Source organism: Periophthalmus magnuspinnatus, chromosome 4 (assembly GCF_009829125.3).
Source record: "Periophthalmus magnuspinnatus isolate fPerMag1 chromosome 4, fPerMag1.2.pri, whole genome shotgun sequence".
Lineage (NCBI taxonomy): Eukaryota > Metazoa > Chordata > Actinopteri > Gobiiformes > Gobiidae > Periophthalmus > Periophthalmus magnuspinnatus.
Genome location: NC_047129.1, coordinates 13,276,841 through 13,297,983, shown reverse-complemented (window position 1 = coordinate 13,297,983; position 21,143 = coordinate 13,276,841). Strand labels below are relative to the sequence as shown.

Sequence of the window (21,143 nt, the reverse complement as noted above, 5' to 3'; positions counted from 1 at the left end):
GAGCCGTATCAAAGCCTGAATACTGAGTGTGCATGGCTGCGGAGTAATGCGTCCAAACTGTAGCGAGTGCAGGGGTCAACGTGGAAAAGCTGCCCAAAAAGTGCCCTTGAATGTGGAATGGTGTCATGAATCATGTAGGAGACGAGGGCTGGAGAGAAAAAGAGAAAATCTACACTGGCTCTCACAATGGAGATACCTAGAAAAAACACAGCCAGTTCTGGTCAAGCTGCTGCGGCTGGTAGCACAGTGTTATCCTGTGGGGCCAGTCGCTGCGAGGGTTAAAAAGAATGTCTGTCTGTAGGTTCTGTTTGATGCGTGGTAGTATTACAGTAGAATAAGTCCTCTGTCATTGGCTGAATGGGCTGGACTTCCTGTGACAAAGCCCAAGTATGAATAAACAGAGCAGTGTAAAAAGATAGCCCAATATCCAGACTACACCATTACTTGTACAAAGTCTGGAGTGACTTTCTTTAACTGAATGTGATAATGTACTGATGCAGTGCACAAACGCACATGCACGCGCGCGCGCGCCGTCCCAGTCCAGGTGATGCCTACTGCTCCATGCCGGGTTTTCGTGCGTCCCTACGCTCAGACGGCTCGTGCAGACGGCAGCCTGTTCTCCGCTCGCTGCTCTGGCGCTGTTTACTGGAAGCCCCTCAACGCCGCTGCTTCCACCAAGTGTCTCAACCAGACTGTCTGCGAGCCGGATCTTCACTGAGCAACACGCGAGAATGAAACAAACTTTACGCACGCACACGTAGGGACAGAAGAAGGCAACGGCGCACGGGGAAGGAACAACTGACCATTTTTCATTGACCAGAACAAAAATCTTCTCTCTTGTCCACATCCAGTCACTGTTTTTGGTCACTACTCTGCCGCTCCTCGGGAGCTCAAGGCACATTGCACTTGTACAGGAGAGTGTGTGGATGGAAAGCCGCTGAGGTGCTCACTTAACACGGACTTCTATCTTTTGAGTCTTGCCATGGAAGTGTGGGTGAGCCGCGGGGAAACGTGCGGACTGCGAGGAGGACAAGACGACTCCTAAGTACCCCCACATTCTCAGACCGGTGTCCCACATCCGAGCAGGGATCATGCCTGATTCATGCGCTCTCCGCTGCACTGGACTTCCCCACTGACTGTGTTTCTGCCTGAAATGTGCACTATTTCTTTACTTGCATCTGAACTCGCTTTGGTTTCTCAACTTTCTTACACGGTGAGTTAAATTCACTTTTACTGATCACCACACACAAGTGACCTGGAACTTTTTGGTCGACTATAATAACGACGATCAGTTGCAAATTAACAATAGTGGCCCGCATTGCGTTGTAAACGACCACATTCTCACCAAATGCAATTAAATCCAGATTTAAGTTGAGCTCAGGCGTGTTTGTAGTCTTTTAAAATTGCCCGACCGGCAGCGTGGCTAATTGAAAAATGGTTAATCAAAACATAACCAGATGTGGATTGATATGTGCGGCTCCCGACTCTGGATGAATGGAAACTATTAAAAATCGTGTGTATGTGTCTGGAGAGGGAGAAGGCTACAGCGTATTGACGTGATGTGAACCAGAACATGTAAAGGGGCCAATTAACTGTTCTTTTTAAAGAATTTACAAGGCGCTCCAAGTTTTAAATCCATTGCTCGTTCTTCAAATGGAATTTACATTGGACCCATGCAAGTCATAGCGATTCGAAAGCATTTTAGTCCTTTATTCTAGTAGCTCTCGGCTCATGGTGTGTAAGTAAAATGTAGCGCTGAATCGCAGTAATAAGTTTGTGCCATGGACATGTCAGTCTTTACGCGCCACTAGGAATAACCTTTACAAAAAAGAAGAACGGCTGTGAAGAGTCAAGTCCTGATGCAAAGTGCTATCAAAATTAGATCCTTTTACCGGGCATTTATTATTAAAGTCTAGCAATTGTGAAAGCATCTTGTCGAGAACGTGTTAAAGCGAGCAGCAATAGCAGCACTAGCAGAAGTAGAGGCTTTACGCACAAGCCGCTTTATGGTGTGGCGTGCGTCCTCGTCTCCCTCTGACCCCGACGGTAAAACACATGGTAAGGCAGCTTTGGTGATCGATCAGGACGACTAATGTAAATGTAGAACGTACTTTGGTATCTTATTTTAGTGCAGACACTCCCCAGGTTTTCATTGCGCTAAATCCCCCCCATCTCTTTGTTACATTAGAAAGATTATTCTTCATTAAAGTGAAGAGTTATAGACACGTCTGGGTGTCTATATCACATACACTAAGAAGACTATTAATCCAAGAGCAACGAGAAGCTTTTATCTCCCCTCACTATACATAACAAAGCATGCATTCACCTAAAACCCCATTGAAAAGCCCCTGTTGAAATTTAAAGCATGTAGTCAGTGTAAGCATTCTGGTAGCAGTGCCCAAAAGCTAAAAGAAGCTACCATTTTATTTTGGGATAATCTGAGTTTTATTTGGCCATGTAAGACATTTTGGAAGAGAAAAAAATTCCTGTTGCAGAGTATTAGCATATGAAAGTAGTCACAGGAGTTGCTCAATAGGAGTCAGTGTATTTGCGACTTGGTTTAAGCCCTGAATAAAGGTTGTGTGAGCTTTGCCTTCCCCGTGACATCTTGTTTGTAAGATTCCAGGGCTACGCAAAAAAAAAAATCTCTTATCTTTTAGCATGTAAGACCTCACACTGAAAACATGCACCTCCAGTATAACCAGTAGCCCAATTGTAACATAACAGGTGTGCGTGCCTTGTTTGCAAATTCTCACTTTTGAATGAGCTATCAAAGGACATTTTTTGTGAAGTTTGTCCATTGAAGTCTCTAAAAAGCCATTACAATTGCGACTGTACTTTTTTCCGGGCTAGACTCATTCTCATTTCGCTGGAAGTGCGTCCGGTTTCAAAGCAAACTGCAGCTTCTTGATCTGCCAGAGTACTGAATTTCGTCTCTTTGCTTCATCTCAACAAGCAAATCAATACCACACAATTCTATACAGGATTTGGAATAGGGGAGATAGAGTGGTGCGCTGCGTACATGTATCACTCCATTCTCAACTCTTGATATCACACTCTGGCAGCACATGGGACTCTTAAGATAGTGAGTGTGAATGACTGAGAAGGTGTGAACACATCAAAATTTGTGATATTACCGACTGTTGCTTCATATTTGCCTCTTCCTTCTCCAGCAGTGAGCCCATGCACAGACAAGACAACACAGCGGGATTGTTAATTAGCCTATTTTAAATACAAAAAGTGTTCCTACATTTTCTTTTGTGTGAAGGTGCTATAGCCGCGTACTACCATTTTGCTGTGTATGGCGTGGTCTCGGGCGCTGTTGTCTTTGTGTTGAGCTGCGATTCCATATGACTAGTGTAAAGGTTGTGATGTGACTCAAAGGATTGTATTGTTTGAGCCTGCACTAAACCAAAAGGGGGGCTGTGCTGTGCTGTGCTTTCTTCTCCGAGTACTACTGTCTTTGTGGGATCAATATGTAATTCATACAGTACTGTATTAGCTTCTTCATGGCTACTGAAAGGCGTGCGTACGGGCTAGGATGTGGGATTGCACTGTACTGTGAAGGCGATTAAATGTACATTCCATAGCTTATTTGCCGTGTAAATTGTTTCTTGTTGTTTTCAGATGTAATCTATTCTGTCGCTAAAGCAGTTACACGGAGCCATACTGTGCAGATAAGTGCACACTGTTTAAGGGACTAAACAAGGCAGTATGTTTTATGTAGGCTAATGTGCAGGCAATGGTGGCCCACAATACCTGCTCCTTTATGACTAATTTTATTTTACGATTAGTAATTATAGAAAAAGAAGAAAGAAAAAGCTGTACGTAAAAGCTGCGTGTTCTCTTCCCTTCCATTTTGTTGAACATTTGTTTCCACTTGCCAAAGGCCCTGGTGCAGCAGGGGATTCGGTGCCCCTGAAATGGCAGGTGAAACTTTCTGCTTGCCTAAATAATTTTCAAGGAGCAAATTACACGGCAAGGACACAGGCGGAGGGGAGTAAGGGTCAATTCAAACTCTTGTGACAAGGAACAACATGGATATTAGGCGATGGCTCTCGTGTAGCTCTCTGCTGCGTTTAAGTGGCAGCTCCACTGAGCTTATCTGGCATCTCTTTTCCATTGCCTCATTCAATTCATTTGCCTCTAAAAAAAGGCGTTGAGAAAAGAAAGTGCAAAGTGCAGAACTTGGTTGTAAAAGTGCTGGGGCCTGGTTATAAAATAACCGAGTGTGTAACATGTTAGCCTGGTTTCTGAAAGCATGTCGAGTATTTACATCACACACTGGTTCTCTGTGTGTCCTACGTGGTGTGACCATACTGCTAATGAAATGTACAGTACAAAAATAGCTTTTTTTGCTCAAATAAATAAATAAATACAAATATTCCGTACATATAAAAATGGTTTCCCTCAGATAACTTTTTTCGCACACACTACACATGCGTTGTATTGTGGATTCAATGTTTTTCAAATGTAATTTAAACTATAGGCACACACTCACACATCGACCCTGCCTTTTGTTGCCCCATACATGAGCATGTCTTGTTCTTATCAGTGCACAGCTGCAACACTATAGTAGAAAATATTCAATTTGTGTGTGACAGAGGAGAACCTGGGAGGAGTGGCTGTGAGCAAACAGCAGTTATTGCGGCAGTGCCTTAGCAGGGAGAGAGCGAGGCCTGTCTTGTGCACAGGCAGCAGCAGCAGAAGAAGAAGGGGGATCTGCGTACGTCTGCCAGGGGAAGCACTCACGTCTCGCCTGGATTATAGCAGCGCGCTGCACATTCACACTTAAAAGCCCCTTCTCTAACAAGGCAGGCCTGTTATTTAGGCATGTGGGCAAACAAGCCACAGTGCTCTGTCCCCAACATAGAGCCCGCCGCCAGGGTCAGTGCGAAATTTTTTATTTTTTTAAATTATTATCACTTTTTTTTTTAAACTGGGTGTTTAGGTTTATTACCAAAAACAAAGCTATAAAAAAAACACATTGATATTTATTTTTATTTATTTTAATATGTTGTGGAATTTTGCATGTGTAGATGTCGTTGTAAAATCAATATAACACAATTATGAATATCCACATCGGACACAGTTACACGAACAATTCTTAAAGTTATTGTTAAAGGAAAAGAGATCGCGATGGTAATCTGCTGTGATTCCACTTAAAGTCTTTCATATGTATTCCATATGACGCAGTCAGTATATTCTGGGATATTTATCCTCTCAGTTCATTTGGCTTGGTGCAGCCCTGTAACTGACTTTCTATTGTACAGTATTTAGTTGGGAGTGTGAAAGCTTTGTTCTTGCAATGCTCCTGCCAAGTCAGATGGAGTTGAGCGTCTGGTCTGGGACTTTCAGAGGAATATCACAGGCATGGGAAGTCGCTAAAAAACCAAGCTAATCAACAAAATAATTGTCTGTTGAGTTGCTGGCATTCTGTAGACATCAAACACGGGCGCGGTTTGAAAAAACAATCAAATTATCTCTTAATGATAGTTCACGCTGACAGACTTTGACTTTGGGGTTTTGTTGAACGGAGATCTCGTTGTTGTAAGTTAGTGATGGTGTGTAAAACGGCTGTAGATTGTTATAATTTACATACAAATCCATCATCACCTGTAATGAAAAACAATTGACTATACTATGTGGGTTTTGGCACAGAAACAGAGGAGTGTATTAGTCTATTAATTTCCTGCAGTGACTGGTGAATCATGCTGCTTTTATCTGAGCTCTAACCTCCATGTGTGGTCTTCCAAAAATGTTTCCTAAAGTTTGGAGCCCTTATGTGTTCCCTCTCCCCGTTTGCCCCCTCCTCCCCCCACACTCCTCTCTCTGCGTAGATAATGTCTCCGCAAATGATTTAACTGCCCTCGTTGAAGCTCCTTCCAGTAATTGTACCAGAGACTTGGTGCTTTACAGGAAAACAATAGTGGTATTATCAGATCTCTAGCACTCCAGAGAAATTCTGCTAAAACATGGCAGAGTGTGGACACTTTGATGGGCTGTGAGAAACGGAACAAAAACAGGTTTGCTTTCTAAGACTTTGCAGAATGACATTTGGCTCATATTGTTGCATGCCAGACCTCTTTGCATGTCTATTTACATTGCGCATAAGGGTTGAGCACTTTTTTGAGAGCATGTGCAAATGAAAACAGAAACTCGGTAATTACTAAGAATTGTGTTTTGACAACAGTAAATTTGCTTGCAGCAATAAGGCATTAAAGCTATATATTTTGGAATTTATTGTGAAGTATCTGCTTTGGCTGAGCATTTTTCTCGTCCTTGTTTGGTATCGGATTCTGATGGTCTGAGGTGGCCCGAGGAAGAGTTGTTTCTGACAGAGATGCATTGTTGGAGTGGTCCAATAAGTTCTGCTCTGAGTAGCTCCATGTGTGGGTCTCCTCTTGACTACATTAGTACAGGGACTGTCCCTGCTGCACCTGCTGCTGTCGGCTGTGAACATGAGCAAGCCCCTCTTTGCCCATGGAAGTGCATCACTCTAGTGCTCATGACAAGCCACAGGCAGCGTTTGGCGTGTGGGTCAAATGCACAAGAGCTGCTCAGGAAAACATTTTGGAAATGTCAGATAGAAGGAGATGTTAAAATGTTGGTCTGCAGGCTTGTTGATTTTGAATGTCACTAACAGGCAGCATTAGATATTGTGTCTGTGATATTTGAAGTAGGTAATGCAGGTGCAACAAATATTCATCAATCCTTTGCATCACTGTGGGCCTCTATAGCATTGTTACGGAAAGCAATATTTCATCCCACACCTGTTGTGTGCATCAGGGAAAGTGGTTTATTTTAAAACAAATATGAGGCCATATGCCTGTGAAAAGTGCTGTGTGTGTGTGTGTGTGCTATGAATCCACAGTGTGCATTAATGCAGGGGAAGATTGAGCGACAGTGGCCACTGACTCCTTACAGCTCTGATTGTACAGCTGTGCCAGGCCTGGCAGTCGCAACCGCCTTTTGGATCCAACTCCTCCTCCACTCCAATGAGCGGAGTTAAGGAATGAGCATTTTAAATACAGCTCATAAGTCACTGTGTGTGCCAGCAACATGTCAAATTATTCACTTGTATATGATAAAACTCCAACTGCTGAAAATTGTCTTGTTTTTATAGCCAATTTTTTTCATGTATACAAGAGATAGCATGTATTTTTTTTTTTATCTCTGTAAAGGAGTGAGCACCTTGTGTCATTGTGATTTTGGTCACTTAAACACATGCTCAGAATTATGTGGCCACCCACCTTAACCACACAGAAGCAGGTTTCTCTCCTTCTGTCTCCTGCTGTATTCTTCTGCATTGGTATGGCCTGTTCCTGTAGTAATGTGACTTGGGTTAGATTGTCATCGGAAAAATAAGATCTGTGTATCATCTTATACCTAAAAATGGATTAATACAAAATATGAATCTGACCAGCTTAAAACAGCTGGAACAAACAAATCCTTTAAAATCAAACATTTTAGTGAGGACCTTGTAATTATTCATAATTTTGTTTGGGTTTTGGAGCTCATAAACCTCCCCCGAAATCTGTAATTGCATTTGAATTGCAAAATATAAAAGGAAAAAAAAAATGTTTTCAAAAATGATTTTACACCAAACTCATCTCATCATTGGAATATTTTTATTCACATGAAAATTTAACTCAGAAACATTTGGTAAATTGAATATGACATTAGCTAACATTATAAAACTGTTACTATTTATAGACTTTATGTTCACTGAGGAAAATAGCAGCACTCAACGGAAGTGTGTGTGTGTCTCGTACAAATCGCTCAGTGATAAATCGTCATAAGGTGAAATGACATAACTGTGAGAATCAGAGATGTGGGTCCTGGAGCACAGGTTCTAAAGTGTGCAGGACGTTTAGCTTTAGCCTCAGCTGCTGCACCTCTGCATCTGTTTAGTCCCTGAGGGATGAGTGGACAGAGCAAGTGCAGAGGGAACTGTTAAAGACGACAAAATGTAGCTGCATGGACCAGTCACACTTTTGTCATCAGGTCTGAGCTGATTGTGGTACCTGCCACACACGGGCCTGGGACAGTGGTTTGATGGTGATCGCTTACCTAAAATGACCCATAACGCACTTCGGCCTTTTATAATCGGTGATTTTTGGTCTGATCCAATCTGATATTGTAATGTCAATCTTATACCAATGATTTCTGTATTAAAATGTATTGAAAAAAAAACCTGATTACAAATTTGAATAATGTATATTTTTGCATGAGAATTGACATTGACACCTCGCCACATATCGATATATCAATATTGATTCACCCATCACGACCTATTATTTTAACTTTTTAAAAGACTAGTTTGATGTTTTGCCAAAGTAGATATTTTGTGGCCAGGCCATGTGTGTAATGAAGCTTTCACAATCCAATTCATACAACTAGGGCATGCAGTAATAGCCTCAGACAAGCACTAATTAACACAGGGGATGAGTTGTAAAAAGGAAGAAGTTGACAGACTAAAACATCTCCACATGGCTGGAGATAACGCCACAGTTTTCGGTTTATTATGAAATGTGGTGCAAGTGTGTGATAGTACTTAAAATGTATATAAAGATGTCATTTTTTTATGCGTTTTTGTATCCAGTTAAAGTTTGGACCAGATATATATATATATTCCCTATTCTTCCATTGATATGGCGTACGTGTTATATTCTCAAGGAAGATATTCATGGTAAAATAAAAAAATATATTTTATTTTCTGAACTTAAAAAACATAATAATTGCGAGGCAGAAGTAATAACATCATCAGTGTAATTGATGGTCTAATTAACGGTGTATTGCGTATATTTTGGCTGTCTGGTTTGACGATCTAATTAAAACTTCTTTTTTACCTATTCAAAATGCCACAGTTCGTGCTCAAAACTGACCGTGATATTTTTTGCAAACTGGATTGTAAAATTTCAAGTCCTTCCATTCCAAGGTGACACCAGGACAATATTTCTCACTTTTTTCTTCATATTTTCAGGCACAATTTGTTTCTGACTGCTCCTCGTCTTGTTGCTCGTCACTGGAGAGAGCCCCTCCGCAGCACGAGCACATGTCAAAGCCTATCTTTTCCTCCTCTAACATATGAAACTCACGTCTTATTCCTAGCCAGTCTTTTACTTTTCTCATTATTTTTATAACGTTGCAGTCGCAATTACACTTTAGCGGATTACCTATGCCGAGATGTGAAGATTATAGTGATTGCTTTATACTCGCGCTAGTTCAAAAGTGTGACCTGTAAGTCGATACGCTTTCAGGTTGGAAGTGAACAAAATTGGTCAACCTTTTCCGAGTTTGTTTGGGAATTTGAATCCCTTTGGTATTCAAAACAGGGGCCCGTAGAACAGCGAGATAATTTACCGCTGAATGTTTTATCGCAGACAGGTTTTGACAGTTGCTCCTATCTGCGTCTCTCCTTGTGTCTTTTAGATTCTTTGACTTTGGTCCAGGTACGAGGAGAGCGAGGAGGAGGAAAGCTAGCCCTTTTTTTTTCTTTTTTTTTTGCCCCCCTGCTCGCCCGTCGCTCCTTCCTTTTGTTATCGCCAAAGAGCAAACACATATTAAACATACACAAGGTGGCGGAGCAGCGATTGGCCTATCTGCCGTCCTGCTGTGGGTGGCAGGGGGTGATAACGTAAGCCACCGGAACATTTCCATATTTTTTAATCATCGGCCGAATGCTGGACACATTCTTGTAAAATAATACTTTTGTGGGGGGAAGACATTCGCCAAAGTGTCATTGTTTTTGCCATGGACGAGCTCTTGGATTAGGGCTGTGTATTTGCACCAATCTGGGAGTATATGTCTGGGGCTGACAAAATAAATGTATTCCCAGATACTTATCAATAAAGCTACAAGTTATGGAAAAAAAAACACAAAAACGCGTAATTGGACAGTTGGACATTCACTGTTAGAATGGGTTTGATGTTAAAAGTAGTATCGGACTAAAAAGTAATATATATGTATTTGAGTTTAAAATAATTTCTATGTAAAAAGGAGTGTTTTTTGCAATCTGTAAGTTTGAAATTTTAGTATTTTGACCACAAAGTAACTACAATTTTATCATTTTTCTACACCACCTTTGGCAATTTTCTAAAATATATTAATAATTATTTCACAATTTTTAAGACTTCCAATTTCAGGTTGAAATTGTGTTCATTTTTACACCATATGCCGCTCCATAGTGTGATTCTGTAACTAGTTTTGACATTGCACTTGGTCATGTAGCTTGAAGCAGCCTCACCTCCTACGCCAGTGTTTCCTCAATCCCCAAACAGTGTACAGTAAAGAGTTGATATTTTTCTAATAACCATATCCCAAGAGGAAGTATAAGTTTGTAAAGTAATCCGCAAAGTTTTGGCACATTTGCGAGACTTCTTGTATCCCTCACTCCCCAAGTAGCTGCTCGGCTGACAGTGAGATCCTACAGCATGTTTAGTTATTAAAGCAGGGGGGATGGAATGGGCCAATCTGAGCTGGTTTGCATCACAATCCCCCACACTGTGCTGATGTTATGCTAATGAACAGTGCGGGGAAGAAGGCACAGCCCCAAAACTGTCCTCTCTTTTTCACAGTGAGAGGTGGAAAGAGGCCAGGCAACGGTGACACCCAAACCGCACAAGGAAATCTAATGATACAGCCTTAGCTTTAAGCGCAACTTAAATGAGTCCAGTTTGTCACAATAGTGTGGAGATGTGTGCTATTAAAAGCCTGCCTTTTTAGCCCTCTTTGTAAGCATTGTCTCTTTGTGCAGTCATGGTTGCACACACTTGAACACGCCTCTAACACTTTGGCTAATTCAACTTAATAGTATTTCTTAAGGTAAGGCTAGACTTTATTGATTCACAAAGGAAATTAGTAGGTCACAGTCACTCAGTAGTAGAGCTAATAAAACACATGTTCAGTAATATATTGTACTTCAACATTTGTTATTGTGACAGGACTAGTTTATTAGTTTATTGATTGGTTTATTATTTAACTATCATTATGTAAAAGCAATGCAGTCAGCTAGTCTTCCTGAGTCCATTGAAATATACATTATAAAATCTCCATTTTATCATTACAAATAGAAATACATTTGATATTTCATTGCAATAAAATATCTCAGTGCAATAAAATTACATTTACACTAGTAGCTACATAATAGAGCTGCAGCGATTAATCAGAATAATCAGGACAAAATGCTAAGATTACTAAAAGTATACGCCAAAAGACCAAGACAAGGCATTATTAAATGAAAGTGGCATAAAAACTTAAACTTAAAAAATTCAAAATTTAAAATGTGCATCAATAATACACTTTATTCGTAAGTATTCTCTATCTAGAAGTCTTCAGTCAGCATATTTCAAAATGTATTCAGTTCAAAATGCATTTAAAAAAAAATCAATATTCAGTACTCATACATTCTTGCAAAAGTACTCTTATTAATATTCAGTAGAAATAATCCCCTCCGTTAATCAAAAAGAAAAAAAAAATCACTGACTACTCGACTACTAAAATAACTGCAGCCCTATTACACATTTATTAACTCTTTACTCCCTGATACTATTTTTTAATATGTCACAAAAACGATCCATCCATCAAAAAGCCAATCTACCCTCATTAACGTTAACTAAGCGTTACCTGTCAGGGCAGTAGTGAGTGCACATTTAGACTGGCGTGTGATTGCACTGAGCGATGACTACACCCACCTCTTTGTGCGCCCCTGACGAGACGCCGTTCCTTAGCCCGCTCTAGTTTGACACGCGGCGTCTCCGTCTGACAAAGGCATCCGTGCCATCTTATAGATTGAAAATAGACACAACATCACTGGAATAGGAATGTGCCTGGGTAGAACAGAGCATACAGCTGTGCCTCCCTGCAGTAAGGATGAGGTCCTAAATGCTGTTTGCTATTTTGGTCCATGCTGAGATTATGTGGTCTGTCTTATTTTGGTTGTTTTGTTGCTCTGAGCCACAAAAAGGTTAAAAGCCCCAATTAGTCACTGAGCCAAGGTCACCACATAATGCACAATGCCTCTAATCTGCGAAGATTTTCACCCTTGAAAAGTTAAAATATCTGTAATGTTCCAGAAGTGCACCGCAGATGTTTTCAGAGCCTTAGAATATTTATAAAAGAATTTAAAAAGCTTCTTCGTACAAGTCTTCTTTGATAGTTACCTTGAACAAATGTGTACATATGAAAAAGCAGCATTAAAGCAGAGGAATGGCAAATCCACGTAAAAGCTGTCATTAAGCCTTTCCTTTACAGCCACAAACAGATGTATCGAGGAACAAATCAAAGCATACACAAGATTTCAAAGCTTTTTTGTGCTTTGAGCAACGTATTCCAGAAAATTTTGCGTATTTGTCAGTGTATTTTCCCAAACAGACAGACTCCGTCACATATTTTTACACGGATTTCAGTTTCAGTTATTTCAATGTGTCAAATATATTGTATAAGCAGCTCTTGAGGGCAAAATAGGTCTGCTGCTGTGTGCTGTCTGCATAAAGCTTTTACTGTCCCGTAACAGCAGGTAGTGCGTGGTTGGCATGTTAGTTGTTGTTAGCTTTACAGTGACAGCAAAACTCTTTTTCTGAAAATAGTGAAAAGTGGTTATAACCTCATCGCGGTGAGTCATTAGGACGCTCAGGGTGCATATGCTAAGTGAGGAATAACTTTGGACCACTGCAAACTGTTTAAAATGAACTAAAAATCAAGTAGCCTACAGCGTCTTTACTTTTTCTTTCCATTTTTGTCACAATAACACAGCCGTCATTCTCTACATTATAGGCGTACTTGGAGAGCGCGTGTTTAATAGATCATAGAGATGTTTTTTGACTGTTGAGTGGCAGTTATTATCATGGACTGCAAACCAAAGCTGTGTCCCATTGAACGAATAGCTTCCTCTTTTCTAAACAAATCTGATGTTGGAGTAGCACCAGAATACAAATGCTATTGTTATGCGCAAACTCCAGTGACCGCAAAGCTCTGACCCCGGTTGAGTCTTGTTTAAACGAGTTTAAATTTGACATATTTTGTTTCACCCCGTTGCCGTGACAACTGGAGACACACAGCTGTTTATGTTTTGGTCTCTGCTTGTTTGTTGGCTTCATTATATTAGTTTTATATGAATGACAAAACTGTTATGTTATGACAGTTTGGGGCTGCTTCAAAGTGAGTTTTGTCAAATATAAAGTACGTCTGGAATATATTGTCTATATGATGATCTGGACAGGGTAACAAATACCTATTTTATGCTGCCCCGTAATGTATTCCCTGTAGCGACAACCCTTCAAAGTATTTATGTGCACATGCTAATTGGTTTGGCTGGGTGAACATGGGCAGTATACATTACGCATTGCATAGGCTGAATCCCAAGGTGAATAATACTATGTCAAGGGCTTCTTGGGTCTTGATTGGCAGCCACTATCACTATAAGATGCCCATATAATAGTGAGGCTCCTATTCCTGACCTTCCTATTTATCTTGCTGTATTAATGTCAGCCCATTAATTCCTAAGCGGAGGAACATTTGGCAAAGACACCGTTTAACAGTCCTGGCTGCATTCTTATCTCCAACTGGCCTGAAAGGAATAGTTTTGTGCTATCAGCAAGTGGAAATGACATTTTGAAATTTCATTCGAGATAATCCACTTCACTCCCCCAGAATAACATCAAAATTACAAGTACAAATGTATGGAACCTGTATTAAAACTTTGTCACGGTGGCAAATCATTTGGCTATAATCCGCATGGACAGACAGGTGTAGATATCTTTAGCTGTAATGGGATTTGGTTGCACCGCTAACGTGATTATACCTATATGGATTCAATGTATTTTCGAAGGGCAGTGTATCTGGGAGGTGTTGTAAAATGAGTATAATAAAACATTTTTAAATTAACATTTCCAAATTAGGACACACTCCAAAAAGCGGCTGGGATTTTGTCTCTTTCATTCAGGGAGTTTCCCCACAACACTTCCATTTTACTTCCCATAAATGTATTGATGAGGCCGAGTGTTCCAGGGCCTCATGATTGCTTTAAATAGTAGCCATATGTCCGGACCAGTGGGGAGTAGTCTAATCGATTAATTGAGTGCCTCATAAAAATGATAAATGGCGCAAACAGTAAGAGCTATAACCATGACGAACTGCTGGCTCATGTCACACTCTCAGCCCTACCTCTTACGTGAATCTCAAATACAATAATGAAGTGTTTATTTATTTTGACTGTATTTGTGTGTAGTTAAAGTGAATACTCAGTAAATGGATTCAAATATGCATTAAAGTAAGCACAATGTGAGTGTAAAGTTTGTCTGGAAGTATAGAAATAATACTACATACTATACTGCAACTACTACTGCACTTTTCAAACTCCTATTATCATTAGCAATCAGGGTCAAAAAAACATCTTTGTGCCAATTAAAAAATGTATTGTATTTTCCCAGTGCACAACAAAAGTAGGGCGTATAGTTTTGTGAAGTTGAGTACTTGCCGATGTTTCTGTAGTAATTAGTCATCGCTGTACTGTATAATACGGAGTTCTCAAGAGTAATATTAAAACACTATTTTTATTTTTTTTGCAAAAGATTGAGGTTAAACTGTTGACTTGAAAATCCAGGATTAAAAACATCAAATAAACCTTGCACTACTGCCATCCACCTGTTTCCCAAGCCCCTCTCGACTATATATCTTGTCCCCATTCCTCCTGTCGTCCTGTCTCGCCAGGCCGCTGTGTCGCCGCCAACATGTGTGCTCCCTGGTATTCCTCCGGCTGGGGTCAGGGACTGTGTTTGGGGCACCCATGTCACGGTGTTTAGTTGGGTGTCATTCAGCTCCTCTCAGGCTAGTACCTCTCTCAATCATCCCGCGGGTGGAGAGGTCAGCGTCTGATTCGTCCCTGCCCCATATCTGACTCAGCAGGGGTCCAAGCTCATCCCATCACAGGCCCAATCTCAACAGCCCCCACCCCCCTCCGCTCGCCAAATTTTCTGATTTACGCTTGCAAATTGTACATCTTCAGCACTGTCAAAGCGCGGAGCAACAATCTCTTTTGGGAATATATTTCTTCCACGGCTAAGCTTGTGTGTTCTGACACTGAGCTGTGCGTCCCCAGGTAGTTCAGTTTTTCTCTCAAAATGGCGAAGAGAAACATGGATAAGAGGAGGCTTATACTGTAGTACTGTACGTATGAATTCATGTATGAGGCTGTTGTCCAAAAGCCCAATACAAACCAAATGTGAGTCAGTGTCGTCAACATAAGGATTTCAGCTGTATGATAAAACGAGGAAAGTCAAAACAAGAAATACAAAGACTATTCGACCAAAACTAAGCCATTTATTTCAAATGCCTGATTACAATGGAGTCTAAAAATTCAGGTATATTTATTTGTATTTTTATTTGCATTTATTTATGTATTTATTTATTTATTTACTTATTTATTTATGTATTCATGTATTTACTTATTTTTTATGTATTTATTTATTTTTTATTATTTATTTATTTATTTATTTGTTATTTATTTGTCATTAATACTCTAATATTTTTAATTCACTTAAACTGTAATTATTACTTTTTTATTTTTATTTTTTTAAGCACAGAAACTACTATGAAGAACACATGCATTGCCACATACACAGAAATATTGTATTCTTAGTAAAACTGGACTTATTGCATTATCCTTTGCAATTTAATTCCTTTTAATTAGAAATTCTACACAAACGTCATATTTGTTTATATATTTTTTACAATTTTTTTAACATTATCATGAAGCTTCTGGAAACGCTTGCTCTATCCTGACACCCCGCTTTCACACAGTAGGTCTTTACAGTTTACATATAGATTTACATTTCTATCTGTGTTCAAACATCCCCTTCCTGTGCATTCCTACGATGTGCCATGACAATTAACATCCCTTGTCTTTCCCCAGTTTGTTGAATGCTTTCGGGGCTAATTCACGGGTCAACCAAGTCTTACAAGCTGTCAATCTTTTATTGTTATGCGTGGCCCTCCCCCCCGCTAAAGTTCTGACCCCCCTGTTTCTCCTCCTTTTTCCATTCTCTTGAGACCTCATTTTTTGGAGAATGGGGCTGTTCTTCCGTGCTCCTCTTAACAGCCAGGGAGGGACATCCAAAAGCTTTGTCTGAAGAAGTTCTCCTTTGTCTTACATCTGCCACTTGTTTTTAGCCCCCCGCTGTATTCAAATTTCCCAACTGTCCTGTTCAATCAAGCCACATCCCCTTCTGTCTAACTACCATTTTCCTCCCTTAAAAACTTTGTCTTTTGAGGAGAACCAACTGGGCGCACGCAATTCTGAATTTTCCTCCTAAGTGTTGCATCGTGCGGTACATATATCAAGCCTGCATATGGTGAAAGCCTTTGGGCGCATGCTCCTGTGGCTTCTCCATTTCTCCAAGTGCTTAAACATCTGTCTGAACCCACTTTGTATTTAGCCCCAACAGTGTGTCGCCTGTTAAGTTTTTCAGCAATCTGTGCTTAACAATCAGTAAACATAGCCCACATTTGAGTTGTTTGGTAAAAATAGCTTCAACCATGAGGCGTGTTGACAATGATTTTGTACACTGTCTGTCTGTTCACGATAAAGAAATACACAGTAAAGTAACAAATAAAAGACTTTATTTCAAGTAAGTAAATGCTGCTACTTGTGAATTTAGTAGTATTTAGTGGTTATTAGTATTTAGAAGGCCTGTAATATATTTTGAACATATTTTGAAGTTTGATTCTTTCTTTTTTTACACAGGGGAACCCAATGAGAGCACTTGGGGTGTCTTTTTCATGTTCGCCCTGTTTAAAATACAATACAAGCAGAAAAACTAACAAAACAAACAAGTATACAAGTCCATATAAAACATTAAAAACAGGTGCAGATGTGTGTGTAAAATCAGATTATTAAATTGCAATTGTGGCACCAAACTATCCTGTTTTACTTTTCTTTGGAGTGTATTCCATTTTTGTGAAGCAAAACAGCTAAAAGCCTCTTTTTTCCCATCTCAGTTCTGGTGCAGCTCGTCCTGAGACTTATGCAGTCATGTGATCTGGTATTAAATGTTCCGGTATCAATGATTAACAAGCAGTTTTTGACGTAGTCCCTTATAGATACATTTCATACAGTGCTGTTCTTTTCTAATAGACAAGTTAGGCCTGTCAGGATAACAAATTTTGAAATTTGATGTATTGCTGAGGAAAATATCGATAAATGATAAATACTGAAACCAATTTATGCCACTGACACAATAACCCAAAAGCAGATTTAAACCACAAAAACTATTCTAAATCTACAATATTGTTAAAAAATCATGAGCTGCAATAAATAAACAGCAGAATAAAACACTTTAGTACTTAGTTTGCATCTGTAATGAGTCATAGATGTTATTAGTTCAACCTTTTTTAGCTTAAATCTTATTATACAGCCAAAAAATAAACAGAAATTTAACCCCCCCAAAATATTATTCCACCTTTTATATATATTGAACGATAAGTTGATATAGTGATTATCATGACAGGCCTTAGTGTATTTATTGTAAAGTGCATTACTAGTATTGTGCTGTGGGTTATACTTTTATATTTACACCTCCATTTTACAAACCACACAGCCAACAGCAAAAATCTCCCCATTTTTGCGAGTAAATAGTACACACGATAAATACAAAGCCCCAAAATATATTGTTCCAGCTTTCATATGTTGAACACTAAGTCGTGACAGGCCTAACCACACCCAAAGTTGAGTTTTATTGAAGAACAGAGCCAAGGTGGGATAGGGGGCGGTTTCTGTTGAGATGCGCAGAAGAAAGGGTTACCCCCAGCCGAGAGCCGAGACCTCGACATGTGTAATGAGCATCGCACCAGTCTCCTAGTCTCCCCCCAGCCTGCCTCAGCATGTTAAACACTCACAGCATGACGCCAAATATATTAAAGTATAGCACTGTTATCATCGATTTACACAGAAACCTAGCCCATGTACTACCAACTACATCACGCATTTTATCAAGGCAGGGGGCCCGGACTGCCTCAAAGCTGCACATGTTTAAATCTTTGTCTTTGAATTCTGACACTGGAGATCTACGCTCAAAGCAAAGATGACAGGGGAAGAAGAATAATCACATTGATTCTACACTGCGTTCCTAGGCTCCACACGTATATAGTTTGTTGACAAATGTAAACAGCGAGCACCCCACATACAACCGTGACGCAAATGAATAGAAATGCTGTTGGTCTAGCTATTGTTTATTTATAGTGGTAGGAATGACTTTACTTTACTTTTCAATACTTTTCTTGACTTTATATTACTATGCGTTAGATTATGTTACAGAGAAATTGCCTTTCCGTGCTGCCCCAGCCCCACACTGCTAACTCAGAGGTATAATACTCCCTACAACTGAAGCACAGCCAGACCGGGCTTGACTGGAATGACCAATACTATCACATACACTACCAGTCAAAAGTTTGGACACACCCTCTCATTCAATGTTGTTTTTTTTCTTTATTTTTACTACTTTCTACATTTTATATACATACAGAAAACATGGGATATATGAAGTAAGATATATGGAATTATGTAGCAATGGTAACTATGTTTTAAAATATATTTTAGAGTCAAATCCTTAACCTCCTGAGACCTGGTGTCCTCATCTGTGGACAACACATTTTGGATTGTTTAGGCCACAGTGCAAATTTTTAGAAGAACAGCAACAAGAGAATGTTCAATTTTGAATATTTCTAAGAGTTTAGAATATTTATTTTTTTGTTTATTTTTATTTTATTTTTTATTTAATTATTTTATTTTTATTTGGTTTTATTATTATTTTTATTGTATTTACTTATTTTTTTTTTATTATTTTATTTGATTAAAGCTCGGGTCTCAGGAGGTTAAAGTAGCCACCCTTTGCTTTGTCAAAAATATTTAGTAGAATTATTTGACTTTTTTGACAAAGCAAAGGGTGCTTACTTTGAGGATTTGAATATAAAATACATATATATTTTTAAATGTATTGTAAAATTGAGTTATATACCTTTTTTCTTTTTCTTCTGTGCGTATATTAAATGCAGGGGAAAAAAAACATTGAATGAGATTTTGAGTTCATGCCTCTTCTACTGCTACATAAATATATTCTGCAGCAGTGTTACTTTACATTACTTTTACTTTTTTTTTAAACTTTTCATTACATTGCTGTACACTGCTTCACATTGTACTATACCCTACTTTACTAACTAGTGCATTTAGAGTATTTAGACTTCCACATCGCTTTACCAAATATTCGATATCATGAGCTACTTTCGATTTACAAAATAAACAGAATTTTAAAAACAGTTTTCATCCCATTACCAAATAAAACTTGCCATGTATTTGTTAATATCTTTGGGCTTTACAAATCAAAGCATCGTGAAGGAATTGTTCTGCTGTGACAAAGCCCTACCCAGGACCATTTATTGACTGAATGGATGCTCACTGCCTCTCAGATCCCATTGTCGCTGCTATCTCCGTATTATCTTTGTATGTGGACAAAACAGCTTATAGTCTGTGTGCACCAAAGATCCTTAAGCCAATAGTACAGCTTTATATACAATCTCCTTAAGGTCTCGTTATTCCAAATGAACCGAGATCAAAGCGAGATTATTCACTTGCCTGATAAATTTAATTAGGTCCACAGCCATTGGTCAGCTAAAACAAAGGCTTTGGGATTAAACGAAACTCTATACTCCATGTTTGTTCTTTCCAGGGTACTTTCATTGAGAATATTCCAGCCTGCACATCATTCCATTTGATTTAAATACACCTCGGCTTGATGTGCTCCGCTCCTGTTAACCTCTATAAACGCTCTGAAATGAGAGGTCTCAGGTGAGGCATAATGTCATAGGAGATGAGCTGATTATTGCAGGCTTAATTAGAACTATGTTGGTTAATGTGTGCGTTTTCTTAATGGCGATTATTATTAGACTGCAGAGTTGTAAGCTCCCTCCAGTCTGGAAGAGATGATGCTGCGCGGCTTGTACTTCTTTGTTACGATTTATTAAATGCAATTACTACACCTACTGTTTAAAAAAAACTACGAACGTGAACTCAGAGTTAGAATATCCATTAATCGTCTAACTCCTATGCAATTAAGTAGTTACTATGAATTAAGTCTTTGCTCATGGTCTATTAGGGCTAACGAAGCTGCAGATATTATACGCTGGTACTCATTTTGTAGAAAGAAAGTAAAAAAGCAATGATTTTAAGTCAGTCAATCTTCATCTTATTTTATATTTGAGAGTACTGAAGACTCAAGAAACAAGGAACAAGAGGTGTGTAAAAGAAGTCGCATTCAGAGTATGCATCCAACTAGGATCCAAGTACCACCTCAACTCATCTCCTCTGAATTCCTCGTGTGTTTTGTTTTAGCCTCGACTATTATGTGCAAGATCCACTCCTTGCAAATCCTAACCAGCAATCTCGGACTGGTGGCGGACACGCAAATGGAACCTTGTTTTTCAATCTACTAAAAAGGCGAACAGAAAAACAGTTTCTGATGGGGTCCTATGTGCCTTGTTGCCGGAGCGATGCCTTATCCCATGGTGAATGTGCTAATGGTTGATGGGAGTGAGAGAGCAGAGCCTGGGCCGGCAGTGTAAACACGCAGACAAAAGGGAGCCGCTCGGAGTGTGAAACGCATGCCTGGGCCCGCGCAGGTAGGCATTAGGTTTCACCCACTCTCTATCGGTGACAGGGAGGAGGCCATTTATGCCTTTGTAGCAGAAAGAGCAAAAACAAACACTCCAAAAACAAACTACCATAGGAACAAGTGTGATGAGATAGAAAGAGGATTTTAACTTGAGGAGGTAAAAGTCACTGTGTTGTCTGGGTACCGGTGGGTGCAGGGAAGAAAATGTAGCGGTCAGTCAAAATATGCAGACGTGACCAGTCAGGAGTTACTTTGTTTGCAGAGGCGTCACGGGTCATAAAGCTTCAAAAAAGTTTCATATTTGTGTAGCTTTTGGTGGGTTTCTCTTAACAGTTTGCTGTGAGTCCTTGGCCAAATCAGGAAATTAAATCGATTTTTTTCTATTTTGTTTATTTTAGACAACAAAATCTATTTTTTTGAGTTTGTACAAGTCACAAATCTCGACAATATTTTTCTATTTTTTTTTCAAAGTGCTGTCTG

General features: G+C 39.5%; 1 protein-coding gene across 19 annotated transcripts in view; it reads left to right on the top strand.

Moving 5' to 3' along the window:
• The first annotated feature begins 458 nt into the window (after positions 1-458).
• Positions 459-21,143, top strand: part of adgrl2a (adhesion G protein-coupled receptor L2a) — a 108,090-nt gene continuing 87,405 nt past the window's right edge. For 18 of the 19 annotated variants that reach the window (XM_055221110.1, XM_055221107.1, XM_055221105.1 and 15 more), the window contains exon 1: positions 465-1,213. The gene's annotated coding sequence lies outside the window, so the exon portion shown is untranslated. Of the gene's footprint in view, positions 1,214-21,143 lie in introns of all 19 variants that reach the window. The other variant, XM_055221102.1, reaches the window with a different exon arrangement.